This window comes from Lithobates pipiens, unplaced genomic scaffold (genome assembly GCF_037356315.1).
Source record: "Lithobates pipiens isolate NorthernLeopardFrog02 unplaced genomic scaffold, aLitPip1_a1.2 Scaffold_8, whole genome shotgun sequence".
In the NCBI taxonomy this organism is placed as follows: Eukaryota; Metazoa; Chordata; class Amphibia; order Anura; family Ranidae; genus Lithobates; species Lithobates pipiens.
Genome location: NW_027507903.1, coordinates 17167686 through 17183102, shown reverse-complemented (window position 1 = coordinate 17183102; position 15417 = coordinate 17167686). Strand labels below are relative to the sequence as shown.

General features: G+C 47.2%; 2 protein-coding genes across 3 annotated transcripts in view; one reads left to right on the top strand and one right to left on the bottom strand.

Moving 5' to 3' along the window:
• LOC143963668 (lysM and putative peptidoglycan-binding domain-containing protein 4-like) overlaps window positions 1–6735 on the bottom strand; it is a 29851-nt gene extending 23116 nt beyond the window's left edge. Inside the window, exon 1 of the mRNA XM_077473377.1 lies at window positions 6582–6735. The gene's annotated coding sequence lies outside the window, so the exon portion shown is untranslated. The remainder of the gene's footprint in view (window positions 1–6581) is intronic.
• Window positions 6736–7098: 363 nt separating this feature from the next.
• Window positions 7099–15417, top strand: part of LOC143964516 (putative E3 SUMO-protein ligase RNF212) — a 75832-nt gene continuing 67513 nt past the window's right edge. For both annotated transcript variants that reach the window (XM_077474291.1, XM_077474290.1), the window contains exon 1: window positions 7099–7269. The gene's annotated coding sequence lies outside the window, so the exon portion shown is untranslated. The remainder of the gene's footprint in view (window positions 7270–15417) is intronic.

Below are 15417 nucleotides of genomic sequence, written 5' to 3'. Positions count from 1 at the left end.
TGGAAAAAAAAAACGCATTATTTTTTACTTTTTGCTATAATATCCCCCAAAAATATATAAAAAAACATTTTTTTTCCTCAGGTTCGGCCGATACGTATTCTTCTACATATTTTTGGTTAAAAAATAAATAAATAAATAAATCGCAATAAGTGATTATTGATTGGTTTGCGCAAAATGTATAGCGTTTACAAAATAGGGGATCGTTTTATGGCATTTTAATTAATAATTTATTTTTTACTAGTAATGGCGGCGATCAGCGATTTTTATTGTGACTGCGACATTATGGCAGACACATCGGACATTTTTGACACATTTTTGGGACCATTGTCATTTATACAGCAATCACTGCTATACAAATGCACCAATTCCTGTGTAAATGACACTGGCAGTGAAGGGGTTAACCAGGGGGTGGCAGTGTAGGGGTTAAGTGTTCCTAGGGATGTGTTACTTACTGTAAGGGGCTGGGCTTTGTGTTAGTGAACACTGATCTCTGCTCCAATCACAGGGAGCAGAGATCAATGTCACTTGTTGCTAGGCAGAATGGGGAGATGCTGTTTACAACGGCATCTCCCCGTTCTCCTTCCCCGTTCTCCTTCCCCGTGAGATGATCCCGGATATCCCTGCGGCGATCGAGTCCGTGGGACCCGCGACTGGACTGATGGGGGTCCCAACCGGCACACACGCCGCCGGCCGCGCGCACGCGATGGTAGGGCGGCAAATTCAACTGGACGTACCTGTACGCCAGTTTGCCTGCCCGTGCCATTCTGCCGACGAACATCGCCGTGCTCCGGTCGGGAAGTGGTTAAACCATTAAAATTAACTGCAAATTAATTAATAAATGCACACTGCCCAACAAGAATTCTCTTGCCCTTGTGGCTGTGTGTGGTGAAGAGCCTAAGGATGAGCCCGGGCGTGTTATTTGAATATACTGTATTTATCGGCGAATAACACGCACCTTCACTTTAAGAGGGAAGCTTCAGCAAAATAAGGGTCAGTGTCCATCTGCAGCCTCACCATTGCCCATCTGCAGCCTCGGAGGGGACAGGGAGGGGGGCGGGACGGGCGCCAACAGATTACATACAGGGGAATCTGCTGTTTACTCGGCAGCCTCTTTAATACAAAGTCCCGCCTCCTATGATAGGCAGAACAGTCATCAAATGCCAGCTCAGGAGACGTGACTTCCGGTTACAGAGGTCACCAAGTAAACAGGAGATTCTCTATTATGTTATCTGACGGCGCTTGTTCCGCCCCCTCCGAGTAACAATAAATACGGTATATATCTTCTGCGCCCCCCCCCCCAGCGAATCCCTGAGCGCTGCTTTGCCGACCGCCTCGTGACGATATACATCAGCAGAAGGGCTCGTACCGGCAAACTAACGTACCTGTACGTGGCCCTTTAAAGCGGGAGTCCTCCGGGACTCCGCGTTTTTTTTTTTTTTTTTAAAAGCCAGCAGCTACAAATACTGCAGCTGCTGACTTTTAAAATAGTGACACTTACCTGTCCAGCGCGCCCGCGATGTCGGCACCCGAAGCCGATCTGTAGATCGTTTCTCGGGTGCTGCCGCCGCCATCTTGGGTATGGGAATCAGGAAATGGAGCCTTTCGGCTTCATTTCCCGGTTCCCTACTGCGCATGCGCGAGCCGCGGTGCGCAATAAGGACGGTCCCCGCTGCCTCTGGGATCTGTGTGTTTTCCCAGCAGGCAGCGGGGCACTTGCAGAAAGGGGCGGGCACTTGCGGAAAGGGGCGTAATCTACGCCCCTTTCCGCAGAGAGCTATCCCGGAAGTGGGTGCATTTACCTGGATTATCCAGGTAACTGCACCCCCCTCCCCCCTGAAAGGTGCCAATTGTGGCGCCGGAGGGGGGGAGGGTTCCGATGAGCGGAAGGTCCATTTTAGGGTGGACCTCCGCTTTAAGAGGCAGCCAGCAGGCACGTGCCCACAGCAAGCTTCGTAAGTCGGGTCGCAGGTCCTGCGGACTCGATCATCGCGGGGATACCCGCGCTCGTCTAACGGAGAGGAAGAACGAGGAGATGCTAAGGTAAACAAGCATCTCCCTAGTGACAGTGTCACTGATCTCTGCTCCCTGTGATTGGGAGCAAAGTTCAGTGACGTGTCACACGTAGCCACGCCCCCCTCCAGTTAGAAGTACTCCCAAGAACACACTTAACCCTTACACTGCCCCCTAGTGGTTAACCCCTTCAATGCCATTTACACAGGAATCGGTGCATTTGTATAGCACTGATTGCTGTATAAATGCCAACGGTCCCAAAAATGTGTCAAAAATGTTCGATGTGTCCGCCATAATGTCACAGTCATGATAAAAAATACAAAAAATACAAAAAAAAAAAAAAATAATACAAAAAAAAAAAAATGATCTCCAATATTGTAAACACTATAACTTTTGCGCAAACGAAACGCTTATTGCGATTTTTTTTTTTAACAAAAATATGTAGAAGAATACGTATCGGCCTAAACTGACATCCTTTTTCTATTACAAGGGATGATTACATTCCTTGTAATAGGAATAAAAGTGAATAAAAAGTGATAAAAAAAAGGACCAGTGTTAAAAAAAAAAAAAAAAAAAAGTAGGAAAGAAAAAAGATAAAATGTAACCACTTGAAGCCCACGCTATAGCAAAAAGACAGCCACAGCGTGGGCTTAAATTGCCGGGAGGGCTTCCACAGACATCCTCCCGTGCACGGTGACGCACTGAGATCACCGATCCCAGCCCTTTTATCACGTGATCAACTGTCAGCCAATGACAGCTTATCATGTGATGTAAACAGAAGCTGGTAATCTGCCTTTTTTTTTTGCACGCTGAAAGCGTGAAGAGAAAAAAAACACATACCAGTGCCCATCAGTACTGCTAAGCAGTGCCCATCAGTGCCACCTACCAGTGCCCATCAGAACTGCTAAGCAGTGTCCATCAGTGGCACCTATCAGTGCCCATCAGTACTGCTAAGCAGTGCCCTTCAGTACCACCTATCAGTGCCCTTCAGTACTGCTAAGCAGTGCCACCTATCAGTGTCCATCAGTGCCCCTCAGTAATGCTAAGTGCCCAGTGCTACCTATCAGTGCCCCAATCAGTGCCGCCAATTAGTGCTGCTTATTAGTGCCACCCATCAGTGTTGCCTAGCAGTGCCACCTACCAGTACCCATCATTGCTGCCTATCCTTCAGTGCCACCTATCAGTGCCCTTCAGTGCTGCTAAGCAGTGCCCACCAGTGCCACCTATTAGTTCCCATCAGTGCTGCCAATCAGTGCTGCCTAGCAGTGCCACTTACCAGTCCCCCATCAGTGCTGCCTAGCAGTGCCACCTATCAGTGCCACCTAGCAGTGCCGCCTAGCAGTGCCACCTATCAGTGCTGCCTAGCAGTGCCACCTATCAGTGCTGCCTAGCAGTGCCACCTATCAGTGCTGCCTAGCAGTGCCACCTATCAGTGCTGCCTAGCAGTGCCACCTATCAGTGCTGCCTAGCAGTGCCACCTATCAGTGCTGCCTAGCAGTGTCACCTACCAGTGGCCAGTGCTGCCTAACAATGCCCTTCAGTGCCACCTATCAGTGCCCTTCAGTACTGCTAAGTAGTGCCCACCAGTGCCACCTATCAGCTCCCATCAGTGCTGCCTAGCAGTGCCACCTACCAGTGCCCTTCAGGGCTGCCTATCAATGCCCTTCAGTGCCACCTATCACTGCTCTTCAGTATGTCTAAGCAGTGCCCACCAGTGCCACATATCAGTGCTGCCTAACAGTGTCACCTATCAGTGCTGCCTATCAATGTCCTTCAGTACTGCTAAGCAGTGCCCACCAGTGCAGCCTATCAGTTCCCATCAGTGCTGCCAATCAGTGCTGCCTAGCAGTGCCACCTACCAGTGCCATCAGGGCTGCCTATCAAAGCCCTTGAGTGCCACCTCATCAGCGAACATCAATGAAGGAAAAAAATTACCTGTTTGCAAAATTTTAGAAACAAACTATGAAAATGTTTTTTCCTTTTTTTCTACATTTTTGGTCTTTTTGTTTGTTAAGCAAAAAATAAACCCCCCTCAGTGGTGATTAAATACCACCAAAAGAAAGCTCTAAATTGTATGAAAAAAAGGATACAAAATGTCACATGGGTAAAGTGTAGCATGACCGCGCAATTGTCATTAAAAGTGTAGAGGGGTGAAAGCTGAGAATTGGCCTGGGCAGGAAGGGGGGGGTACAAGAGCCCGGTACCCTCGTGCTCACACGCAGAAGTGAATGCGTACATAGGTCGCACCCGCATATGTAAACGGCATTCGCACCACACACACGAGGCATCACCGCGAATGTTAAAGCGGGAGCAGCAATCCTAGTGCCAGACCTCCTCTAACTCTTAACTGGCAACCAGTAAACATTCTGAAAACGTCACATATGGAACATTTTTAAGTATCATATACTTAAACTTATAAGTTTGGCGTCATTCCTCGAGTGTGCGCAATTTTATAGCGTGATGTGTTGGGTATCCTTTTACTCGGCGCAACATCATCTTTTATATTATACAAAAAAAATTTGGGTAAATATTGTGTTTTGTTTTTTTAATTCGTGTTTTTCCCCCCAAATTGCGTTCGAAAAACTGCTACACAAATACCGTGTGACAAAAATTGCAACGATCGCCATTTTATTCTCTAGGGTCTCTACTAATAAAAATTCCAGAGTGACTCACACTAAACAAAGCCCGACAGTTACAAGGATAAAAGCAGCCTCAGCCCTGCTCATTGCAGGCGACGCCACTCCCCGATGCGTTTCGTACCATCCAAGGGGCTGAATGTGCTCCCTGACTAGGTCCCATGGGTGGGGCAAAATGCGTCTCGGGGCTTTCCTACTTCAGAAACGCACCTGAATGCATGGCCACGCCACTCAAACGCGTTTCAACCCGCCTACAGGGCTTAGTTATGGAGGTCCTCCATGTCTATGTCCTATAGGTGGTGTGAAATGCGTCTGGTGGCTTCCCTTCTTCAGAAATGCACATGTTCACGCCAACCCAATGCGTTTCACCCCACCTACATGGCTTAGTCATTGAGGTCCTCCATGTCCCATGGGTGGTGTGAAACGCGTCTCGTGGCTTCCCTACTTCAGAAATGCAAATGTTCACGCCACCCCAATGTATTTCATCCTGCCTACAGGGCTTAGTCATGGAGGTCCTCCACGACTACGTCCCATGAATGGGGCAAAACACATCTCGAGGCTTCCCTACATTAGAAACACACATGCCACTCCAATGCGTTTCACCCACCTACAGGGCTTAGTAGGTCCTCCATGTCTGTGTCCCAAGGGTGGTGTGAAACACGTCTCGTGGCTTCCTTACTTCAGAAAACACACATGTCCACGCTACCCCAATGCGTTTCACCCCACCTACAGGGCTTAGTCATGGGAGGTCCTCCATGTCTATGTTGCATGGGTGGTGTAAAACGCATCATGTGGCTTCCCTACTTCAGAAACGCACCTGAATGCACATGTCCACTCCATCCCAATGCATTTCACCCCACCTACAGGGCTTAGTCATGGGAGGTAATCCATGTCTATGTCCCACGGGTGGTGTAAAACGCGTCTTGTGGCTTGCCTACTTCAGAAACACACTTGAATGTACATGTCCAGGCCACCCCAACGTGTTTCAACCCACCTACAGGGCTTAGTTATGGAGGTCCACCATTTCTATGTCCCATGGGAGGTGTGAAACTCGTCTCGTGGCTGCCCTACTTCAGAAACGCACAAGTCCACACTACCCCAACGTGTTTCACCCCACCTACAGGGCTTAGTTACGGGAGGTCCATCCATGTCCCATGGGTGGTGTGAAACGTATCATGTGGATTCCCTACTTCAGAAACGCACCTGAATGCACATGTCCATGCCACCTCAACACGTTTCATCCCGCCTACAGGGCTTAGTTATGGAGGTCCTCCAAGTTTATGTCCCATGGGTGGTGTGAAACACGTTTTGTGGCTTCACTACTTCAGAAAAGCACATGTCCACACTACCCAACGCGTTTCACCCCACCTACAAGGCTTAGTCATAGGAGGTCCCCAATGTTTGTGTCCCATGGGTGGTGTGAAACACGTCTTGTCGCTTCCTTACTTCAGAAAAGCACATGTCCACGCTATCCCAATGCGTTTCACCCCACCTACAGGGCTAAGTTAGGAAGGTCGTCTATTTTTATGTCCCATGGGAGGTGTGAAACTCGTCTCGTGGCTTCCCTACTTCAGAAACGCACCTCTAATATTTGCAGCCCTATGTCCACTTGGATGGCGGGGCTAGCACCTCCACTCACGGCGCAGGCGCTGTTCATCTTCAGAGATTTTCCAAATCTCCTTCCGCTCCGTACTGCGCCTGCGCAGTACGGGGCGGACACTATCCGATGGAGGGATGATATATGGCAGAACACCAGCTCTGGTGTGGTCAGCCCAGTGCCGTGTGGTCAGCCCAGTGCTGGCTCTGGTGTGGTCAGCCCAGTGCTGGCTCTGGTGTGGTCAGACCACACTGATGATGGTAGTTATGGGGGATCTCCATGTACATCCATCTCCTGGTCTTTCCAACCCCCACATTACAGGTGAAGGGTGTACTTACCTCTATCATCCTTCCATAGCCGAGCTCTTCCCTCCTGGTGGTGACACACTCGCCTTCACACACTGACTCTCTGCCTCTCTTCCGTCAGAATTGGTAACGGAAGTGACGTTCTGTCGCTGCCATCTTGCTACTCCCAACACTCCTCCACAGTAACGATACACCGAGAAGGGGGCAAGAGGACATCTTGTTACACCCACCGGATTTTTGCATTTCACTGTTATTTTTAACAGGAAACGCCTCGTATAAGGTGAAATACAGTATATAGAAATCCGATGGACTGTTTAGATGTTGACTTTTAAAAGCAGCGGCAAACCCGCTGATCTCACAGATTTGCTAATGTGACAGAACAGCACCGCTTTTATAATTCAACATGTAGAAAGTCCGATAGATTTCTAAATACTGTATTTCCCCTTATAAGCTCTGTTTCCTGTTAAAAATAACGGTACAATGCAAAACTCAGGTGGGTGTAACAAGATGTCCGCTTGCCCCCTTCTCGGTGTAGCGTTACTGTGGAGGAGTGCGGGTGTAGCAAGAGGGCGGCAACAGAACGTCACTTCCGTTACCAAGTCTGACAGGTCGCCATATCTGATGAAACACCCGCCCTCTACTGCTGTCTAGCGGAAGCGCCTGAGCGACCTCCCGGCACTTCCGCGTTCCTGGCCTCGCTCTCACTACGGTTGTTTCCCAGGTAACACAGGGGTTTAGACTGTAAGAGTTATACAGTGTATATAGTAACAGTCTGTGTAGATGCTAAAGAAGTTAAACCTTTGTGTTAAAGTATAACTGAAGGCAAAACTGTTTCCTCTCTTTTTTGGAAAGAGTAAGGGACGGGTATAACCCCTGTCAGCTTTTTATTTATTATTATTTTTTTTTATTTTTTACAATCTGTGCCCCATAGGGAAGATTTCCATTCACTTCCTGTACCATAGCCAAAACAGGAAGTGAGAGGAAATCCCTCCAAAAATGAGAGCAATGCCTGGTTAAAGTAGCGTCTCCTTTGTAAGATTTCGCCTGTACTCCTCTTCCGGTGACACCCCAAAATTTGTGATTTTCTTTTACTTTCAGAGATAACGGTAAACAGGACAAACAGAGAGGGAGCGAATTTCCCTAACGGGAACACGGGCAACAATGAAAGCTGACGGGTCCTAATCCCTCTCCGCTCCATCCAAAAATACAAATAAAAAGTTTTGCCTTTGGTTAAACTTTAAGCACTTAAAGTGTACGTTCACCTTTAGACCCCTTTTCACACTGGGGGCCATGCTAGTGCTAAAGTGCCGCTCTTTTTAGCAGTGCTTTACCGCTCATTAAGCTGCTGTTCAGCCGATAGCAGGGCGCTTTTATCCCCAAAAGAGGAGTCAAAAACTCCCGCTCTGCGGCGCATTGAAAGAGCTTTTAACCACTTAAGGACCGAGACTCTTTTTTTAGATGTGTTGTTTACAAGTTAAAAACTTTTTTTTTTGCTAGAAAATTACTTAGAACCCCAAAACATTATACATTTTCGTTTTCTAACACCCTAGAGAATAAAATGGCGGTTGTTGCAATACTTTCTGTCACACCGTATTTGCGCAGCGGTCTCACAAGTGCACTTTTTTTTTTTTGGGAAAAAATACACATTTTAAATTAAAAAATAAGACAACAGTAAAGTTAGCCCATTTTTTTGTTTTTAAATTGTGAAAGATAATGTTACGCCGAGTAAATTGATACCCAACATGTCACGCTTCAAAATTGCGCCCGCTCGTGGAATGGCGACAAACTTTTACCCTTAAAAATCTCCATAGGTGACGTTTAAAAAAATTCTACAGGTTGCATGTTTTCAGTTACAGAGGAGGTCTAGGGCTAGAATTATTGCTCTCTCTCTACCGATCGCGGGGATACCTCACATGTGTGGTTTGAACACCGTTTTTGTATGCGGGCTCTACTCACGTATGCGTTCGCTTCTGCACGCAAGCTCGTCGGAATGGGGAGCATTTAAAATTTTTTTTTATTTTACCTTTTTATTTTTTTTTTTTATTTTTTTTTTTTTTTTAGAGAAGTGTAAAAACTGGTGTCACTTTTATTACTATTGCAAGGAATGTAAACATCTCTTGCAATAGAAAAAAGCATGACAGGACCAGATCTCATATTTACACTAAAATGCAATAAAAAATAAAAAAAATTGTCATATAAAAATAATACAAAAAAAAAATGTTCCTTGAAGAGCTATGGGCGGAAATCATATTTAGCGCCGCTACAACAACGGTAAAGCGGCGCTAAATGTAGCGCCGCTTCACAGTCGGCGCCCACAACGCCCCAATCTGAAAGTAGCCTTACACTGGACCCTGTCCCCATCCCCCGCCCTGATCCCGCTGTACCTGGAGTCCGGAAATCATTTGTTTCTGACACATTGGATAGCCGCTTTACCAGTCAGGGGATTTGAAATCCCCCCCCCCCCCCCCCGCGGGGGGGGGGGGGGGGGGTCCATATGATACTCCCTAAAGCTCTATTCACACTAGTGTGACTCCAAAGTCGCATGATTCTGAGTGCAACTTTACAATCTCCGGCACTCAAGAACTTTGCATCATAGTAATGCAGGAACTGTTTCAAAGTTGCTGCAACTTTACACTGGTTATTAAAGGTGTTTTTTTTTTTTTAAATAAACGTTATACATACCTGCTCTGTGTAAGGGTCTTGCACAGAGCAACCCTGATCCTCTTCTTGGGTCCCCCACCTGTGCTTCTGGCCTATTCCCCCCCCCCCTCCCGTTGAGTGCTCCCAGAACAAGCAGCTCATGTATGTGTAGCACTTACCCCCGAAGAAGCTGCTGAATTTTTCTGGGCTTACAGATTACCTCCTCCAGCTCGTACTCATTGTCCTTTTCTAGGGGTTCCCAGCAATGGTGGATGAAGCCGAAACACTAGGCCCCACAGCCAGAGCATAGACGATAGTCTCCTCGGTTGCCACGCCCGTTGCCCAGTCCATATGGTAGGCCCGAGATGATTCAGTAGGCTGCTCCACTTTAAAAGCATAGTCCCCGCACCTCCGACAGCAAGCAAATGGCCGAGCACTAGCAATCAGGCCGTCACATCCTCCACAAAGTATACAGAGGGCCTCAACATCCCTGGCAGTATAAAGTAAGAACCGCCCCTGCGGCAGCAGGTGGATTCTCATGTCCGTCAATACGATGCCGGGCATCCATATACTGGTAGGACCTCTAACAGACGGCATCCTAGGTCCTGGAACAGACGGCACACCAGGGACACGAAACATAATTGCAGTTCAGCAAGCGTGACCAAATCCACTCTCTTCCTGCGACACACTCACGCGGTGCCTCGTGCTGGAAGACGAAACAGGCGTAGACTCCTCCCACTGGTTCCTCCGGTTGCGCAATTTCGGTTTCTGTAGAGCTCCTTCCACCTTGCGCACCACAGTGAAAGTCTTTGCCTTAGTAAAGATGGCGTAGTTCAAAAACGTCACCCTCTGTTCCATTAAAGCAGTGTTTCTCAATTCCAGTCTTCATGGCCCACTAACAGGTCATGTTTTCAGGCTTTCCATTATTTTGCACAGGTGATTTGATCAGTTTCACTGCCTTAGTAATTACCCCAGCTGTTTCATCTGAGGGAAATCCTGAAAACATGACCTGTTAGTGGGCCATGAGGACTGGAATTGAGAAACACTGCATTAAAGTCACATGTAACAAACTCACTTGTATGTCTTTCTCCGTTGCGAGAGGTCCTGGGTTCAAATCCCGGACAAGCCCCCACATGTAGCACTTACCCCCCGAAGGAGCGGCTGAATTTTTCTGGGCTTACCGATTACCTCCTCCAGAAACCGACACTTGAATTCCTTGTTACGATTTTTATTTTGTATAAAACAGTTGAACAAACTCAGTCTCTAAGTTGGGAATATAGGGTATCGGGGTAGAGTTTAGCCCAGGTGCTTGGAACTGTTGACTTCAATAAAAGTCTCTCTCTATGTACACAATCCAGGGAACAGCCGCTTACAACTGGACTCTTTAACTGATGGATAAATCCTTAAGTTTTGGATTTAGCAGCCAACAGGTAATTCTAGCTTTTCAAAGTCTCTCACACAGACTTGGTTGGAAACTTGGAAACTTAGTTACAACTGGAAGGGTAGAAGTAGGAACTTTTCTTACTGTACCAGAATCTTTCAGCCGGTCCAGCGATACCGTAAGAATTGTGGATTCAATCAATGTCTATGGCAGCTCAGCTTCCAGGCTCTTACCAAGCACCCAGTCTTGTGCGTGGCTCTCTTACCGAAGAGTCCTTCCCCTGGTCGCATGTAGAGTTGCTGGGCCTCTCCAAAACCCCTAATGCCCCGTACACACGAGCGGACTTTTCGACATCCAAACTCCGACGGACTGAGTCCGGCGGACTATCCGATCGTGTGTGGGCTGCAACGGACTTTAGCGAAGCTAAAGTCTGACGGACTTTAGAAATGAAGCATGCTTTAAATTTTCCCGACGGAACTCCGCCGGACCCGGTCCCCTTTGAAAAATCCGCTCGTGTGTGTGCTACTCCGACGGACTAAAACCAACGCTAGGGCAGCTATTGGCTACTGTCTATGAACTTCCTACGTCGAATCCAGTCGTACGTCATCACGTTCGACTCCGTCGGAGTTTGGTGTGATGGTGTGTGGTCAAGTCCGTTCGGTCGAAAAGTCCGCCAGAACTCCGTCGGAACTCCAGCGGAACTCCGGCGGAACTCCTTTGGAGGTCTGTCAGACTTAATTCCTCTCGTGTGTACGGGGCATTAGAATCCTCCTTCGAGTTACTGCGCCTTAAACTAGCCAGGTCTGAGGCTCGGAAACGGATGGCTCCGCACCCCAGGCCATGAGGGCCCCTGGGGGCTGGTCAGGAGGACCAGGACTACGGAGTCAGCAACAACTTCTGGACTGGAACCCCGAACCATGTGACTTCGGCACCTTAACCACTTCAGTTCCGGACCAATAAATACCTTAAGGACCAGAGGTCTTTTTGCAATTTCGCACTGCGCTGCTTTAACTGGTAATTGCGCGGTCATGCAATATTGCACCCAAACGAAATTTGCGTCCTTTTCTTCCCACAAATAGAGCTTTCTTTTGATGGTATTTGATTGCCTCTGCGATTTTTTTTTTTTTGCGATATAAATGGAAAAAGAGCGAAAATTTTGAAAAAAAAAGATATTTTCTTCTTTTTGTTATAAGAAAAATCGAATAAACTAAATTTTAGTCATACATTGAGGGCAAAATGTATTCAGCCACATGTCTTTAGTAAAAAAAATGTCAATAAGCATATATTTTTTGGTTTGCGCAAAAGTTATAGCGTCTACAAACTAGAGTACATTTTCTGGAATTTACACAGCTTTTAATTTATGACTGCCGATCTCATTTCTTGAGGTGCTAAAATGGCAGGGCAGTACAAATCCCCCCCCAAATGACCCCATTTTGGAAAGTAGACACCCCAAGGAAATTGCTGATGGGTATGTTGAGCCCATTGAATATTTATTTTTTTTGTCCTAAGGGATTGAATAATGACAAAAAAAAAAAAAAAATTTTTTTTTACAAAAAGTTGTCACTAAATGATATATTGCTCACACATGCCATGGTTATATGTGGAATTGCACCCCAAAATATATTCCGCTACTTCTCCCGAGTATGGGGATACCACATGTGTGGGACTTTTTGGGAGTCTAGTCGCGCACGGCACCCCGAAAACCAATCACCACCTTCAAGATTTCTAAGGGTGCAAATTTTTGATTTAACTCCTCACTACCTATCACAGTTTCGAAGGCCATAAAATGCCAAAATAGCACAAAACCCCCCAAAATGACCCCATTTTGGAAAGTAGACACCCCAAGCTATTTACTGAGAGGCATGTTGAGTCCATGGAATATTTTATATTTTGCCACAAGTTGCGGGAATATTACAAACTTTTTTTTTTTTGCACCAAGTTGTCACTAAATGATATATTGCTCACACATGCTATGGGCATATGTGAAATGACACCCCAAAATACATTCTGCTGCTTCTCCTGAGTACGGGGATACCACATGTGTGGGACTTTTTGGGAGTCTAGTCGCGCACGGCACCCCGAAAACCAATCACCACCTTCAGGATTTCTAAGGGTGCAAATTTTTGATTTAACTCCTCACTACCTATCACAGTTTCGAAGTCCATAAAATGCCAAAATAGCACAAAACCCCCCCAAATGACCCCATTTTGGAAAGTAGACACCCCAAGCTATTTACTGAGCGGCATGTTGAGTCCATGGAATATTTTATATTTTGCCAAAAGTTGCGGGAATATTACAAACTTTTTTTTTTTTGCACAAAGTTGTCACTAAATGATATATTGCTCACACATGCTATGGGCAGAAGTCAAATTACACCCCAAAATAAATTCTGCTGCTTCTCCCGAGTACGGGGATACCACATGTGGGGGACTTTTTGGGAGCCTAGCCACGTACGGGACCCCGAAAACCAAGCACTGCCTTCCGGATTTGAATATAAAATGCTACCAAAAAACCTGTTAGCGATGGCAGGGATCAGGCCTGACTCTGCGATCGCTGCAGTTATGTGTTTAGTGTTTTGTAAGTGACAGTGATCGATCGATACTGCACTTGGGTGGGCTGGGCAGAGGGGCAAAACGCAGGTGCCAGCAGGTATTTGGGCTGATCCCGCTAACAATGCGTTTTTTTGGAACCCTAAACTGCTGGGGACGCTAGTATAGATCTGATCAGATCAGATATTGATCTGTTCAGATTCTATACCACTACGGGAGGTGTATGCTTTGCGTGTGGGTGTTAGCGGTACTGGCACTAACCTAGCGCTGCCTGGGGCGACGCAGACCCTGACCCTAAAACCTAATTGATATCACCCGCCGGGTGATCAGGGGGTTAAACCTTTATTGGGTAATAAATGGTGGGTGCCCTGATGCTATAAAAAACAAACTAACCAGAGTCACCCGTAACACTTATACGGTGATCAGTGGTGAAAGGGTTAACTAGGAGCAATCAGGGGGTTCAAATTTTTATTAGGTAGTATATGGGGGTCCCTGGCGCTATATAAAAACCTGACGGGGAACCTAAATAACTAACTGGCTAACCAGCGTCACCAGTGACACTTATACTGTGATCGCTGGTGAAAGGGGGTGAAAGGGTTAACTAGCAGCAATCAGGGGGTTAAAACCATTATTGGGTAGTATATCGGGGTACCTAGCGCTATAAAAACCTGGCGGTGAACCTAAAAAAATAACTAGCTACCTAGCGACACTAGCGACACTGATGCAGCGTTCAGAAAAATTATCGCTTAGTGACACTGGCAAAAGGGGGTGAAAGGGTTAACTAGCGGAAATCAGGGGGTTAAAACCATTATTGGGTAGTATATCGGGGTACCTAGCGCTATAAAAACCTGGCGGTGAACCTAAAAAAATAACTAGCTACCTAGCGACACATGCAGCGATCAGAAAAATGATCGCTTAGTGACACTGGCAAAAGGGGGTGAAAGGGTTAACTCTAGGGGCAATCAGGGGGTTAAATCTTTATTGGGGGGTGATAGGGGGCTACCCTGGACCTAACACTAACTGTCCTGACAGTTTTTACTGTCACAACTGACACTGAATGCATTGATCAGTAAAGAAATGATCAATGCAATCAGTGACACTGTGACTGGGGGGGGAGGGGGGGCGGGGGGGGATCGGGGGGGGGATCGGGGGGGGGTTTGTGTGCCTGTGTGTACCTACATGTCAGTGTAGTGTTGGTGCACACTTACTTTTACTCTTCTCCTTGTAGTCCGGTCAAAAAGACCGCCCCGAGGAGAATGACATCACTTCCTCCTTCCTGTGTAAACAATACACAGGGGAGGAAGCTTCTCATTGGCCAGGAGCGATCCAGAGGGGGTGGCCGAAAACCAACGGCCATCCCCTCATCACGGAGCGCTCCTGGACCGAATCGGACCGCCGTAACCAGCGGGAGGGGGTCCGATCGGACCCCCCACCCGCTGGAAGGCAATCACGTAGATGTACGTGATTGTGCCTGCCTGTGCCATTGTGCTGACGTACATTGGCAATACGGCGGTCCTCAAGTGGTTAAGTACCCCTTCCTGAATTATGCAGTGAGACATACTCCCACTGATTGGTTCCGAGACAGAGAATGGTACCCAATGTGTCCAACCAGACTGTGTTCTATAGCCTCCCACTGGTGTACAACCCCACCTATGACCAGGCAGAACTTCTATACAGCCCAGCCAAACTGATGCCAAAGTACAATTTAGCACAATTAGCCCCAAAACTCATTACAGTTTTGGGCAAAAAACTAAATTTAACATATAGCGCATACTCGTTGGGAGTACCTGCGCTATATATGCTCCCTCCCAAGCCGCCTGTGTGGGTCTATGGGACATGCAGAGCGTGGCTCGGTCCCACTCCTCCCTCCCTGGCTGTGATTGACAACATATACACACTTATCGACCATTTTATTAGGTACACCTTGCTAGTACCATGTTGGACCCCCTTTTGCCTTCAGAACTGCCTCCATGCTGCGTCGCATAGATCCAACAAGGTGTTGGAAACATTCCTCAGAGATTTTGGTCCATAGTGACATGATAGCATCATGCTACATCCCAAAGGTCCTCTATTGGATTGAGATCTGGTGAGTGTGGAGGCCTCTGGAGTACAGTGACCTCATTGTCCAGTGGTGAGATGATCGGAGCTTTGTGACATGGGGCATTATCCTGCTGGAAGGGGCCATCAGAATATGGGGACACTGTAGTCCTAAAGGGATGGACATGGTCAGCAGCAATACTCAGGTAGGCCGAGGTGTTTAAACGATGCACAATTGGTAATAAAATAGAAAAAATAGAAA